This window comes from Stegodyphus dumicola, chromosome 2, assembly GCF_044657685.1.
Source record: "Stegodyphus dumicola isolate Sdum_Otavi_A_Nest chromosome 2, ASM4465768v1".
Classification (NCBI taxonomy): domain Eukaryota; kingdom Metazoa; phylum Arthropoda; class Arachnida; order Araneae; family Eresidae; genus Stegodyphus; species Stegodyphus dumicola.
In genome coordinates, this window is record NC_140769.1 from 236824763 (window position 1) to 236841350 (window position 16588).

Here is a 16588-nt window from a genome sequence, read left to right on the forward strand (position 1 = left end):
TCTTTATGTAAACGGTAATATACAGATGAAGCAGACAATCAGCATTTCATATAGTCTTAACTTATTTTGTTTACCCCATTAGCAGCATAAAGTAACATTTACTGCAAAATGTTATCAAGAAATAAAAATAAATTGCCTTTCTAAAAGGTTTTCATTCTTACTCTTATGTGTAACGGACTTCTGTCATATGCATAGATATATGAAAGATCTTAAGCTTCGTCGACTGGCGGGAACTTCTGATCCTTCTGCCAGAAATTAACTTCGAAGTAATAAAAAATATGAACTTCTTAAAAGCAAAAATTACACAGATGAAATTTTTCGACTGTACAATTTCTGTAAAACTCAAAAAATTGAGGATCCCACTGTAACACACAACATTAGATAAGTTTTCTAGTAAATATGGAAGAAAGAATGATTTGGTTTTCAGAAAAAAAAAAAAAAAAAACGTAAAAAATTATATTTTTTTTAAAAGAGCTTTTTTTTTTTTTTTTTTTTTTTTTTTTTTTTTTTCCCCTGGAATTTGACAATGTTACACCCGACGCAATCGTACTCTACAGTTCCGCTTTACTTTTCTCTAAAAATATTAGAAGTCCCTTACCACTCCTGTAAACTCTATACGTGATAACAGAGCATAAAAAAAATTCAGCGGTTTTGCAACCGCCATGTTGGGTTTTTAAGGAGAAAAAAAAGTGTATTAAAAAATATATTTACAGCGCCCTTTCTTCTTCTTTCGTTCTTTTTTTTTTTTAAGTTCGAAAAAGAAAATAAAGATCCGAGGTTCAGTTTCCTGTGGTATATGTCTCTTTCCAAATGACGAATGAGAATGTTCGTTCTTTCGGTCTACCCTGTCAAGAGAAAGAGAGAGAGATATCTATTTCTGAAATTTCTAATTGGCGTGGGTGGAGATACCCTGTCGTCTGCTACTTCCCGCACCCCTCAAGTGATCTTTGTCCCATCTTCACTGAGCGGTGAAGATCTTCCACCTTTCTGTCTTCTCGTTTGGTGACACGTGATCAAACCAAACACGTGCTGGTAAATATTAAATTCAGTTGCGTGCTATCTTAAGCCAGTTTACTCTTGCAAACAAACAGTTCAACAAAGTTATTCATTTCCATGTTCATGCATGCATTCAAGTTTTATAAGAGTCACTTTATTTGTAAGAATATTATTGAAAAGAACTTAAAAAGATTTTTTTATACATTCGAAAAGAAATATATTTGTAATATAAATAATTGTAAAAGATATAAATATTATATAGAGCTTTTTTTTTTGCACTGCAAAGTAGCTTACCTTAATTAGCCAGTCACTATGGTTTAAATCTTTACTATAACTTCTCCTTTCCGTATTCTTCACCAGAATACAAATTAGCTTTGTGTGTATTTAAGCTGAGGGTTTTGATTCTTTAGATCAGAGCTTTTGGCAATCGTGTCTTGATGTTAGTATTTTCGACAACTCTACTTAAAAATGATTTTCTGACTTCAGTATTCTCGCTAGCCGATGTTTTAAATTACGGGCCAGTAAAACATACGAGCCAGCTTATTCTATTTAATGTGTAATCTTAAATCTGAATTTAATTATATGTTCTGTTGATTTAAAATATCCCCAAGTGGCGGAAATTACGTCTGTAATATAAGTTGTAGCTTTATCTTCAGTTTGAGACTAAAACAAAAAGGTTATTTAAACTTTCTGTATTTTGTGAGTTGTTTAAGATGTAGCGATAACTCGTTAATTTCTCTTTTAGGTTCGGTAGAATTTTAGATTCCAATTTTAATAGCAAACCTACAATATTTTTATAACCCTCAATGTTAGTAAAAGAAAAGCATTTCTAATCTGGTAGAAAATTATCTGTCATTAAAATCTTTCATATCTAAAAAAAATATTTTTTTAATTTATTTTAAAAATATAAAAAAATCATATTTAAAAGAATTTAGAATGTGATCTTGGTATCCAAATTTCAGTTTCATATCAGTAACAGTTTTAAGCTACGCTGCTACTCCAAAACCTACTAGCTCTCACTATAAGAACACGAAACAGCAAAGTAAAAATTTACTATGATGCTGCAGCGGGCTAGAGTTTGATGACATCTCCTTAAATAAAAGCTTCAGATAAGCAGAAAGAAATCGAGGATTTGTTATGAACATTCAGGACACACAGTGTAAGGTATTTTCTCCCTCTTCATGGTGTAACGGTAGCACACTCTACACGTATTCGAGAGGTCCAGGTTCAAGTCCCAACGAGGGCATTGCTCATTTATCATGTTTCCTGCTTTAGTAAAACCTAATAGCTTTTCAGAAATATCATAAATAACAGAAATAGCTCAAAGACAACGCAGATATTAAGCAGTTTCTCTTTAGCATTCGAGAAATATCATCAATTCCCAAAATCACTCGGTAAACTCTAAATCCGTTCTATTTGAATTACCTTTCGGACAGCTAAATCTCACAGTTGATTAACAACTAACTAAGTAAACCAACGACAAAGCATAGTATTATAAGAACAAGAAAACAAAAATGAAAGAAAAAGGAATGATATTTGCAACAATATTATTTCATCGTAAATTAACGCCACACGGAGACTTAGGCTTTAAAGAAAAGATTTATTTATTTAGGATGTATTTATTTCACTCATAGTTTGTGCCTTTTTATTTCAAGTCACCTTTCTATTTTGACAGGACATGAAACCTGGGAATGAAATTAATAAACACCTGGGAAAGTGTTACTTTAAAAATTGTCATCTAAAGATCAACATCTCAAAAAGTAATTTGGCACAGTTTCCTAACTATTGAATATTTTAAAAACGCTGCAAATTTTTCTTTCTGTTGTTTCGCTCAGTACAAAATTTTATGACCTCTTATGTAAGACAGCACTCCACTACTAGTAGTGTACAAATAACACTAATGTGTAAGCGGATACATACTTAAAAATACTGTAATCGATCATTATAGATGTATAAAAAATATAAGTTAAGTTTTATTACCTTACACGTTTTTATTGAAAGTTTATGAGTAGCGCATAACTTTTCTGACAGTTGTTCAGAGCAAAACTTAATTTTTAAGTAGTCAATAAAAATTCCAATAATGCAAAACAGAAAATAAATTTAAAAAATTAAATAAAATATCAAAGCTGAAATTAAACTGTGTTTTCAGCATTCCACGAAAATAAATTATATATTTGTAACCAAAAGGGCGCATAGATAACGAATATCAGTATGGGAAATGAATGAAATTAGGTACTTAACGTAATAATTTAGTCCTTTAATTGGAAACACTGAAAAGGCAAGCATATTCTTTTTTTCGGTTTACGATTTTGTACGAATTTATATCTAAATTAATGTAGACACACTGTGTATTTTACAGAGAAAACAGGTGAAAATAAATGAGAGAAATGTGAAATCCCATTCTTTGGGGTGTGAATATGCATAAATGTCACGAACAATAAACAATATTGAAAAATAATGAGTACTATTTCTTAACAAGCTGTCTCCTTTATTCATTCTGATAAGCTTTGCTATGTTATCCGTTATAACTACAGAAATTGTGAATAAAAAGTATACTAACTGTACTTAAGTTTCACTAGTAAATATGTTTTAATTTATATTTATTCTGTTGCATTATTTTGTTGCGATTCCGGAGATTATGCAGATTTGAGTGGCAAGCATTTTAGCACAAAGTTAGAGTAATAACTCTTGAAAGCATGCATGTTTAGATCAACACTGGCTGGCGTCCATGTCGCTTGCTTATTTAACTCGCTTAAGAGCTGTTACGTAACATTTAAGGAGTAGGAACTGGAGTAGTTAAAAAGCAGAGATAGTCCCTTACATAGGTGTTACAAGTACCTTAATTAATGTTACAGTTAAGTGTTCTATGTACTACTGTACTAAGTGGATTTCTGAATGTGTTTATAATAACTTAGTTTATTAGTACTAGCTATATTAAGCATGCCACCGAAATACAATATTAGTATATTCCAGTCATTAAGTGCACTAATATACTAGAATAATTAGTGAATGCACGATTAAAAATTCTTTTCACTAACAGGAATTCTTTCTCTTATTCGAGTCTAAATATAAAATTTGCAAAAGAACATCCGCTAAGAAAAAGTTTATGCTTTTATACAATCGGGATATTGCAGATAAAAGTATAATCGTTGAGAACGTAAAAAGAAGGAAAAGAAATATAATATAATGTTTTTCGAATACTGAAAAGTAAACTGTCGGCTAAACTACGGCGGCAAGTAGCGATCACGGTATCTTAACTGCGACTGAAGTTCTCTGCCAGACGACGGGAAGAATCATCACTCACAGCTCACCCCTCTTACATCCCTCTTGTAGTACGGTGCGAGCAGGTAGGGGGGTGGGAGTTCCCGTGCATTCGCACCCACGCCAATTAAACTTAAAACTCCCCCCGAGAGCACCGAAAACCGCTGGAAATAGAATTTCGGTTTAGCGGGTCTTCCCTACCCCTCTAATGTTTTTGCAATGGATGAAAGACCCGTTTTGTGTCATCGTAAGAGAGTAGGTAGATTTGCCACTCAAGTTGTGTTTATATGTGTGTCTGCAAGGGGTGAAAAAGTAAAATTATTTAATGAGTCAAAACTTTTATCTTCCTGTCGTAATTTTTCACGAATTTTATTAAGCTTCATTCAGTATACTTTATCCCTTTTTTATGCACTCTATTTCTGCAAATTGAAAAGAAATATAAAAGACCAGCTAAGTATTAAAGTGAGATTTATTAATGTACAAAGCTGAGCGCTTTAAAGTTAAGTTTTAGCTGTCAGTCTGAATTACAAGCTCTATTTTATATTCAAAATAAGCAGTGGTATTATCATATCTTCCCCTAGATTACTACTGTCAACTGGCAGTGATCCTACATAATCTTAACATAGCCTACTTTTTGCCGTCCCGTCCTATCGAAGAAACTGCAGATCTTGTTATGGCGTAGGGGGTACGACATTCCTGGAAAGGGTGTTATTTCTCTAGGATTCTTAAAGTTGTACTCTGACCAGAAGCCTTGGTACAGCTTAACCTCGCAAGAAAAGCAGATTATTTTACTTCTACAGCCTGATTTCTCTTTGAGAAAAGGACTATGGCTTTCTAAAACCTCGAAACACCACAAAGAGTCGGGAGCTATTCTTGCCGATCCTCTGATGAGACCGTGTCGCCACGCAACTTGCTCTGAAGATCGAAGTAGAAATGTGGCTTGCGTACAATATACTTCCAGAGCCGAGATGTCAGAACACAGATCTCTGCCAGAACCATCAACGACCTCCAGTGTAAGTTACATCCTAAGGGTATTCAACAACTATAATTAATTAAAAGAAATAGTTCGTGAAAGACTAAGGTACACCAAATTCCATAAATTGTTTACTATGAAAGGGAATTGAAAATCCTTGGGATCCGATTATTATTTCCAGCTAGAACCTGCGGTTACGCGCATTAAAAATAATTTTGCCCACTGAGCTTCCAAACGTGATAAATTTTCTCCCTTCATCTTACTGTGTTTTTAGGCTTCCTCACCACGTGCATCCTTAAGATAGTATAGTTAAGCAAAGATTTTCTTCATCGTAATAACACTAAAGCTTGAAAGAAACTGGACGTATAGAACCGATAATATTTTCAGTAAAGGTACCAGGTAAATAATCTAAATATATATATATAAACTTTTTTAAAGATGATTCAAAATAAAGTCTACTTAGCAATGAGACAGTTGAGCATTGATAGTTCGACCAGGTTCAAATCCCGCCGAACACGCCGTCTGCATAGGAGTTTTCATAGTTTTCTCCATGGGTAATATAGTAAATACGAACTAGTCCCCTTAAATGTCTTGCAGGAAAGCATCCCTTCTCTTAGGCAGATAGCCCTTGAATGCTTTTTGGAAATCTAAACAATTCTAAACCGAAGTCTGTCCATCAGTTTGTAATATCTAGTTGTTAAGCTTTTGGTGTGGCATACGACATGCGAAGGAGAACGTGGACACCACCCCTCTACCAATACGGTTAATCGGTATAGCGCCGTGTCCACCTTTATCTAGATAACCATACGTAGTCATTGTGTTAATACACTAAGGCATAAATATACATAGAAATTTGGTACTTAATATAGCGTTAAAGCTAATTAATGTTAGACATTAGTTAATACATTGCTATGTTACAAGTTGTATGGATAAGGTAGCATATATACATAACGTGTGTACTCATATGTTGGGTACACTATGATCCTTTGACTCATTATCATTAGATACACAAGACATGTAGTACATACTGAAACATTAGGTGCACGTAGTTATGCTAGAATACGTAATTAGTACCGTGAATTAAAAGCTAGACCTTAGATTAGTACTGTGTGGTATAGTGCCTTGCTACTGGATTATTTGTGCTGTTTCCTAGGTACATTAACCTATGTACAAAGATATTAATACACGTGTATTAGGTACACAATAATCTGTGGGTACCCAAGCGTTAGGTAAGTGCTACTTTAACATACATTAACAATAGGTACTTAATACAATGCTGAACAGATAATTGGTGCAATTAATTTTAGAGTGAAACCCTAGTTTGATTTTTGCGATACGGTGCCGTGTTACCAGGATAAAATGTGCAGAAGCATAGTTACATTATCATATATACAGAACATAAATTCATATGCATATATACAGACATTTTGGGTGCACACACATTAGGTACATGATTATTCAGTGCGTAATAGATGTATATTAAGCTATACAGTGCGAAGTTATAGAATAATACTAGTATATGCATGGATACAATTGCATATAAACAAAGAAATACAAACACAATTACATATAGACAAAAGCGTATATACGCTTATATTTGGTAAATAATATTCATTGGTGACATAAACATAGTAATGCGTGCTTATTAATTTCATAATAGGACACTAGGTTGATATTTTGCTTTACTGTGTCACGTTACGTAGAAATATATGCGGGTGCATGGGTAGCGCTTCCTATTTACAATGCTATACTGTACTACCTATTTACAATACTTATATCATTCGATTCATAAACAATAGGTACATGGTACATTTATATTCATGAGCAAATGGTACATTGTAGAGTGCCGTTGAGGTAATTGATGCAATTAATTTTGCAATATTTTAAAAATAAGACCTTAGATTGAAAGTATGCGACACAGTGCCACGTTATATTCGGTTGCATGGGTGCAGTAACATTTATATTGGAACATTTATACGCAATTATAAGGTGCACAATTGTCATTGGGAACATATACATTAAGTGCATAATGCATATTGTTACGTTATTTTCTGACACCAGTTGGAGGCACCGACGAGATACGTTACGTTATTTTCTTCCTTCACGTTCGTACGGGGTTCGCGCGTATTTAGTGAATAACGACGACAGCACTTGATGGAATATCGAAACACTTTATTTACCAGTATCAATCATGACATCTCCAAAACACTTTTACAGTCTTCGAAGATCTACAATAAACACGCTGGAACAGTCAGCGACACAGCCTTCACACTGTCAGGCAATAACGGTGGAGACAGCTTTATTGCAAAGCACCAGAGTACAACTCCCGACTCTGGTCGGTCGTTCTCGGAACTCCCCGTACTCTCGAGACTCTCCACGCTACAACTCGTGATGCACTTGACGACACACAGAATACAGCTCCCGACTCTTCGGTTCAGTCATTCCCGGAGCTTAACACACTCTCTCGACAATGCACTAACCGCGATACACTAAGGAGACGCTTTCGATGTGCTCGACGACCCACTCAGCACTCGCTGCCCGGCTGTCAACTCGATCCACTCTGCACGGATTGACTAACTCAAGACTAACTAACTCGCAGTCTTGACGAGGCACTGACTGCGCACCAGCAGGGTTTATATAGCTTTGGGCTTGTGTTCGAAAACATTCTGGGCTAAACCGGTAAGAATTCGTTCCAGAAGGTTCTCCATCCGTCCATGGCATATCGCCGATTTTGTCGCCAAATGGGCGATTTCTCGCCAAATGTGCAAACACTGCCTTCCTTTGCCATTTTATGGCAACCCTAAACTTGCTTTCCGGGGAAGCTACCTTACCGCGCCTTGACATTTCGTTACAATATACTTATTTATACATAAGTTTGTTAATAGAGTGCTAGGGCAAGTAATTGGTGCTGTTATTTTTACATGTTACATGATGCTGTATGCGGTTGCATGGATACACTTATATATATACTAATATACACAATTATTAGGCACATAATAATCACTAGATTCTCAGACATTAGGTACATTGTATATATACATAAACAGATGGTTCATAATACAGTGCTATAGAAAGTAATAAATGCAGTTAATTTTTAAAGTAAGATTCTAGTTTAACACTCTGCGAAACGGCTTCATGTTACGCAATGTTAAATACTTACGCATGAATACAGTAATATTTATATTAGTTTATATATATACAAAAATATACAAATATTAGGTCCATAATTAACATTGAGTACATCTTTTGATGTGGCAGCTGAAGTACGTGCAGGAACCAGACAGGAGAAGGGTAAAAAAAAACCCTTTATTGTACGCTTTAACATACACAATGCCTCGACTTGGCGTTAACAAACTACGCTTCGCTCGAGCGGTAACTAAACTAACAAGAATTAAACTTAAAATTCAAAGATATTAACAAAACAGTAGAATTTCTTCCAGGGCTCAGATAATCGTGCTACCTAAAACCGCGTCGAAGTCTCGTGGCAGCAACGTAATAGCTGTTACGCCACTTTAACCAGCAATAAATGCACGCTAGAAAGGTACAGTGCTTGACCCCATTTCTAACTTTCCCTTATAGAACTCAGTATTTAAACCTTTTTTCCTCATGGAAGAATTTGCATTCCTTCACGCGCGCTACCAAATTTAAATATTCTGACATTGACAATTAGGGGATTTGAAGATTTATAGGAAAGAAAGCATAAACTTAACTGGTTATTCAAAATAAATATAAATCCCTACAAGTTCAAGACAAAAATGAAACGTTTGCTGATAATTCAAGTTATTCTAAAGAAAATTAACGTCTATATGAAACTTCTTCACAAGAACAGAAATCAATATTAAACTTGCAGTAATTGTATCCGTGAGAATAATTCGCGGGCTAATTCTTTAATCTCCATAATACAGTTTATATAGTTCTGTTATTACATACATAATACATATATTATAAAAACAAAAATATAATGCAGGAAAGCGCTTTTGATAACATTCTAAAATAGAAGTGACAAAAGAAAAAAGAAAAAAAAAAGAAAAAAGAAACCAAAAAAGTATGAACGTTGGGGACTGAAAAAAGGCGATGTGTCATAGACTGATTCTCTTTTTTTCCCCTCAAAAGAATAAGTAGTGGACTATATGATACTACTTAAACGGTTGAATTTGTGAATTAGTCTATTTTAATTAAATTAAGCACTTGGGAACAGTCTGGCAAGTTAAGAATGACTTTGTGGGGATTTTCTCGTATTCCATATTATGCATAGAGAAACAATGAAAATATACATACAAGTAAGCACGCCGTTATGGACCCTTTAAATCAATTGAAATATATGAAACCTATCTGAGAACATAGTTTTGAAAAATACATCTTTCACATGTACTGCCAAAAGAACTTTTCACGACTTTTTACACTAGTTTTGTAAGGAACATCAATTCACTTTCTAGTGAGATTTCCCAAGTTTCGTGGGTACAGTATATAAATTGGAGCCAATAGCCCTATAAACATAGATTATTTTCTCCATATTTCCGTGTTTAATATTCAGGACTTAATTACTAAATTATAATTTCCTTTATACTGTATAATTAATATTTGTTAATAATTATTGAAACATCTTTTTATCATTATCATTTTAATTAGGCTTTGTGGCATAGATGTTTTTATTATAGAAATAATACATGTGGTTTTAAATAAATAGTTCATAAATGGATAACGGCTTGTTCTGGAGTTCATAAATGAATCGCGGCTGTGTGCAAACTCATTTATCATATTTGCTTGCATAAAGACAACAGTATATTTACTTTTTATGTACCTTATTGTATTTGGCTGCTTTTGAATGAAATGCATAAATTCTGTCATCAGGTTCATGGTTTAAATACATATAATCATGATTCCTTTTACCTTATACCGCGAACGATCATAATTTTTTAGAACAGATATTTTGCTGTCGAGGCAAAACAACTCTAATTCTGCACTCATTCCCCAATGTAACTCATTTCTCATGTGCCTTTAATTTTTCAAACATGCGTAATGTCGTAATGAGATAGCAGAACATAATGCTTATATGCGTCCCGAGCATAGCATTTTCTCACGAACTTTCGACATCAACTGTGCCTTTTAATGAAAGAAAAACAAAAGTATGCGAAAGTGTAAGAGGATTTTGTAATTTCCTAAAATGTGGATTCTTAGGCCAAGTCTTTTGCTCTTAAGCAATAATCAGACTATGCGAAAAAACATTGAACATTTTTGTTCCGTTTGTACTCGTATATACTTTATAATTTTAGTAAATAACAAAATTGATGCTGTTGTAGCTAATCTCACTTTCCTGACCTAATCAGAAAAAGGCCCACGAGTTTTATCTTCGCAAGCTATCCAAGACTAAATATGCCGTCAACATGAGCCTTGAGGACTATATAGGTAACAGTACTTTTTTCCCAGCTCGACCCAGCTTTTGAAAGAGAAACCCCCGGAGGACGAGTCCGAAGGTTTTCCATCCTACTTTTCTTATCACCGTACGAAATGACTTTCAGTTTGCCAAATGTTACACAGCACTATACGCTTAGAAACATGCATGCCTTCTTGGGAATTCGAGCACAGTCCCATCGGTATGACAGTTAGACTTACTAACCCCTATGTTGCCGCCCAACCGGTATAGTGGTTAGCCTCGCTGACTGCCATACCGAAGGGCCAGGTTTCGAATCCCTTCGATGGATGTTTGTAAATGTATAGTGACGGTGTGGCATGGAGCCACTCTAAATATGCGGCTAGCCAAAAATCTTTCGTCGGGTTTGGTGGAAGGGGAGAGGGGTGATAGACCCTCGGACCCGTTACCCCGGGGCGCCCTCCATCAAAACTGGGGGCGGAACTGAGTTAAATCGCACTATCACCTGTAAAGTTCTCAAGGCTATTGCCAACGACAAGCGTATCTCGCGCTCCTTGCCACGAGGAATTTCGTGAAGATTGGTCTGATGTTCCTGTCAGACAAGTGAGTATCAGTAACAACAACAACCAATATACTGGCTGGGTGGCAGCGGAATTATAAGAAATGCTGGTATGAATTAAGTATATCTCTGAATATCCATAGCACTATCAAGCTGCCTTTAAATGGTACACTTTATCACACTTATTAACAAAGTTCTGTCATTATTTAAATGATAAACATGAGGTTTTTTATTTTCCTGTTTGCAGAACGTGATTTCGTCTGAAAGTAAAAACAACAAGAAAACTGAAAGTTTTCTGCAGCAGCTAGCAAATCTTCTCCAGCTATCAAAACGTTCAAATTTCTGCTTCAGTTTATATGAGACTGTAAGTGGAGAACATTATGAGCTACTTTGAAAGAAATTTATTCGTGTACCTTTTCTTTGCCATTTTCTATAAAAGTTTTCCATGAAGCCTAAGAATAGAATATCTCATTTCTCTATAGCTATAAAATTAGGACCTTGTTTGGCGAGTATTTTGAAACTCCCGAGAATAACAAGCTTTTCCTGATATGAAAAGTTATCCATTCATGGCACGGTTCCTGTGTTTCTAATCAAAGCTAATTATTCCGCTGTTTCAGAGTGCAGAAGTTTCGGGTTCTACTAACACACTCAAGTTACACGCACGCGTCTAGAAACATGCTTTAGAGATACATAAGAAAGTTTTCGTGATTATCCGAAAGCTGTAAACAGTGATTTCATGAAATACTATATGTCGTTTACAGTAAATGTTTCCTATTTTACATAGTTTAATAGTTGAAGTAGTTTCGTAGGCCAAAGAGAGCAATGATAATATTTTATTCCAAAACTAAGCAACTTTATTTTCTTAATTTTCAGAAACATTTACCTATATTTTTCAAAGAATTAAACACATGATATTATTTAACATAGAACTGGTATGTTTATGTAAAAATTGCATAAATCATTATATGTGCTCATCATGTAAATATTATTGACGCACAGATGGTATGGTGGTTAAGGGAGCTGACTACGATACCGAAGAGCCCGAGTTCGAATCCTCGAGAAGGAATGGTTGTAACTGTCAGTCCTTTAGGAGTTGCCATCGTCGAAAAAAGGCAAAATAGTGTCCGCCGGGGCCTCTTATTATTATCTGATTCTAAATCTGCTCTCTAAGCCATCCCGAGGGGAAACTCTCAACTTACCCTGACCATTATCATGCTCATGAACAAAATTACTGCAGCCCAAAAGGACCTTGCACACTGCCGTGGATACTAGCGCATGTTGATATTTACGGAAATGAGCAGCCTGATGGTCTTGCCAAAGACGCTCGAAATAGTTCTCAACTTTCCAACAGCTTAACCCTTACCGATGCAGACCGAAGATTTACCTCCTAATCAATCAAGAAGAATTTCATTCCTGCCCTAAACTGTAACCGTGTCATTTCCACTACCATAGCCAGACTTAGGATAAAACACTTCAAAGGAATGAAGATATCCTCTGATGTCCAGCGAAATTATAATAGCTGTTCACACTGTACTGATATCCAACTTTCTCTGGACCATCTCTTCGACTATCCCGCTATTTTGGCCAAGCGCTTCAGTATGGATATAGCTCCCTCGCACCAACTCCTCTATTCTTCGAAGATTATTGATGTTACTGCGGCTGTTCTGAATACTTTCTGTCCTATATTACTCCTCTGCACTGACTCCTCGGACAAGACAACAACAGCAACAATGTCCAACGTTCGGGGAACAAAAATTGTAAATATTATTTTATCGTTCTGTACATGAAAAGTTATTGTAACTTAAAGCATATGAATAGTTCTATAAGGACAGATGGGATCGAATTTTAAAGATGGCGTCACCTTAACGATAAAAATTGCCGAAGCTTATAATATGTCTAAGTTTCACGAAAATTTTAGAATATAATAATAATCTTGGCAAGCAAAATATGCAGTGTCAGAAGATGTAATGCAGAGTAACGGCTAGCCTAAGCTGCCAATTGCTTCCTGTAAAACTTAACCGTAAGCTCAATTATGCATTAAACTAATTTGCATTGTGATACGAATTTGCAAAAGCAGAAATTATAAAGAATCCAAAATAACAAGGTAATTATTGAAATAAAGCCCTACAAAGTTTAGCTAAGATCTTAAATTTTCTAACGTGGACGCCCTTTTGGTTAGCATTGGTGAAAATTTGGCATTTTAAGTAAAGAATGAGTTTTTCGTCTTCTTCATTTAAATTCCCCTGAATGTAAATGTTTTTATTGACAGATAAATTTTACCGATTATTTCCTAGTGTTCGTAACAACGAAAGTCTTATTTCACATAATAATTTTAAACAAATAGTGTAATGTTCATGATATGATTAACAGCATAGCCTTTCTTAGAAAATGAAAGGTAAAAAGGCTTACCTTTTAGTGGATCTTCTTTCTCGTTCCAAAACCGTATCCGGGAATGTTTTCATTAATTACATTCATCAAAGGCATTACTCACGCAAAAATAGAGGCTTGTTAGATAATAAGATATTTAATTTACAATCACATCACTAAACTAAAATATATATATGCACAGAAGAGAAGGATTACATGTTTCACTCACACGTCCATCACGAGTTCTTAAAGTCAGTTAAAGTTCTGTTTTAGTTTTTGCAGCGCGCATGCGCAAATCACGTGGTTGTCGGTGAGAGTTTTAACAAATAGTGTAGATTTTGTCTACATTCTTGAAAATTATTTCCCCTTCTTTGAGAAATAGAAAAAGTATCTGAAATGTATACTTGTTGAGATTCTGACCTGATATAATTTTTTTTTTAAAGTAAAATTTTAGTTTTATTTTCTTCTTGCAGTCATTATTTAGGAAAAACTCTTATATGATAACCCAGCAAATTTGCCAAAATTAGAAAATGCTATCATAAAATAATATTATATATTTTAAAGATACGCTAGTAATTGGTCTATATCTCTTAGTGAAAACCGGGAATTCAACCGTTAAAGAGGCTTGAAAAGTCGAGTATAAACTGAAGCAAAAACGTCTTTTTTTTAAATATCGAACCAAAATAGTAAAAAGAGGGACGAAGCATAAATTTTCTCGAATGTAAACAATTCTAGAATTTATGGAACTTCCTCATCTCAAATCTCTGGAATCTTTTGTGAAAGATGGTGTGAACATGGAGGGGGTAGGCTTTACTAAAAAGTTTTTAATTAAGTTAAGCGAAATTTTAAATCTTCATTTAATGAAAAACATATTTAAGAATGCGTTTATATTTCTTAAGAAGGTAAAAATACGATTTTAGTAAGTTAAGTATATAATTAAAATTCTTGAATCTTAAAATTCATTTTCTCAACATAATCATAAAGTAATGCTCAAGTAATAGTTAAACATTTTTACAGTTCTGTGAGCATTTTTAATTTAAACCAAGTGTTGAGGAAGGAGGGTTACTTCAAGAAAAGATATAGTTAAACATTAATCACGGAATGATAAATTAGTTTCATAAAATTAAGGAAAAATCCATTCTCCGGTGAAGGTAAGTCTTGTTCATTTTAAGAGAGTTCATAATACTTGCAGTCAGGACGGCAACGAAGATGTTAGATTAAATACCATTAAAGTGGAAAGAATCACGTTCTTCTCTTAATCAACTTCAATAAAACTAGACTTTGCAAAATTTTTTCAATTTTTTTAGGCTAAGATTCGAGAGACTTGAAAGCCCCCTACCCCAAAAAAAGCGAAAGTTCAAATTTTCGAATTTTGATTATTTTCAAGATTGATAGAATTGGAGGATTCGAATGTCCCATCCGTAATAATAATACGTCAGACGTTTTTAACTGCACGTATTTTACAAGCTTAAGCTTTTTTTCTTTTATTGCCACTGATTAATTATTGACATCTTAGTATAAGAATTCTGTTTTATTGATAATTCATGATTAAATAAGCATTTCTAATTTCAATTTCTGATCTCTTCTGCATTTGGAATAGTCAATACTATCAGTATTATACGACAAAGATATCATATACGAGTATCTTATGGTCAACTAAAGGATTTTTTCTTACATTTCGTAGAAAATGGACACAGTGAAAAGAAGAAATGATCTGAGTACCATTCCTGAGGACCATTACACCAACAGTGCCTTCTACCATCTACTACTGGGACTAGAAGAGAAACAGACTGGTGGTTTTGTTATGGCAAAATCTTGATTATCATCATTAATATGAGGTCGATGTATTAAACATTTTTATAAGAACGCTGTTATTAGTCTACCTTAACAGAAAGTATCATAAAACGATACTGTTTTTTCACTCTCACTGTCTTCTTCAATACATTATGAGATATTCAATATTTCATTATAAAGAAAGGCTTTCTGTTAAATGTTTTTGCTCAAATATTGACTAGTATAAAACTTCTGAGCGCATCAAAGGTAATTTGTTAAAATGGGATTTTCAGAAGTCCTGTTATTTTATACAAACTTACGACTTTTTTTTTTTTTTTTTTTTTTCAGATTTACGATGGTCTTATCAGAATGTAACCCTGCAACTTGAACAGCACCTATATTTCTTATTTTAACCACTTTTATCTGAAAGTACGGTCTTTTCAATATTAATTATACGCACCAGTCTTTTAGTACATTCTTCAAAACTTTAATGAGTTTTCATAGCTTATATAGATTACTTTCGTTAGACTCGAGTTAAAAAGTGAATGATGAAAGGATTGTGGTCTTCTGGAAAACTCTCCTCCCTTCTTTGTAGAGAAACTCATAGATTTCCAAACTAAAAAATACCCAAATTAATGCTATTACTTTTGTAAAATGTTTTTTAATACGGCAGCTGAAGGTAGTTGAGCATCTACAGTATTCTTCGGAATCATGAGATATTTAGCCAAAGTAAAAGATCCTTAGAAAAATACTTCCCAAAGTGAAAGGTCCTTGGAAAATTAATTTTTTCACTCAAGAAAAAAACTTCTCAGAGCTTTAGGGCGCCTCTATACTGGTAACATCAACAGCTATTCTATTGGGGCAACCAACACCTCCCACATATGTTGAACAATGTTAAAAGCATGAAATGGTTTATCCTGAATGAATATAAATATTTTATTTCTGTAAGAAGTAACAATCTCACATAAACATATTTCCATTATTTAATCTCAAAATATGTTTAAAAATATTGTACTATTAAATACCTCTTTAATAATTGACGAAGAGTTGTAGAGTGTATGTCTTTTTGGAAGCATAAATTGTAGACCCTTCTGAAGACGAAGTAGCGAATTCTCAGTCTCTGAAGAACAGATACTACAGAAGAAAATTTAAATAATCTTTCTATTTTGAGCTAACGTAACGATGATGCACTGATAACACCCAGTGCACACAATTCACCACCACATATGACTAAATAATTTGAACAGAAAATAAAAATGTATAATTACAATAAATTAGGATGGTAAAA

At 34.1% G+C, this 16588-nt stretch overlaps 1 long non-coding RNA gene across 1 annotated transcript; it reads left to right on the forward strand.

The window, feature by feature from the left end:
- Positions 1–885: 885 nt before the first annotated feature.
- LOC146998906 (uncharacterized) lies at positions 886–15393 on the forward strand. Its single transcript, XR_015039357.1, has 2 exons — positions 886–1032; positions 15212–15393. It is a non-coding gene; the product is annotated as an uncharacterized LOC146998906 (long non-coding RNA).
- Positions 15394–16588: the final 1195 nt, after the last annotated feature.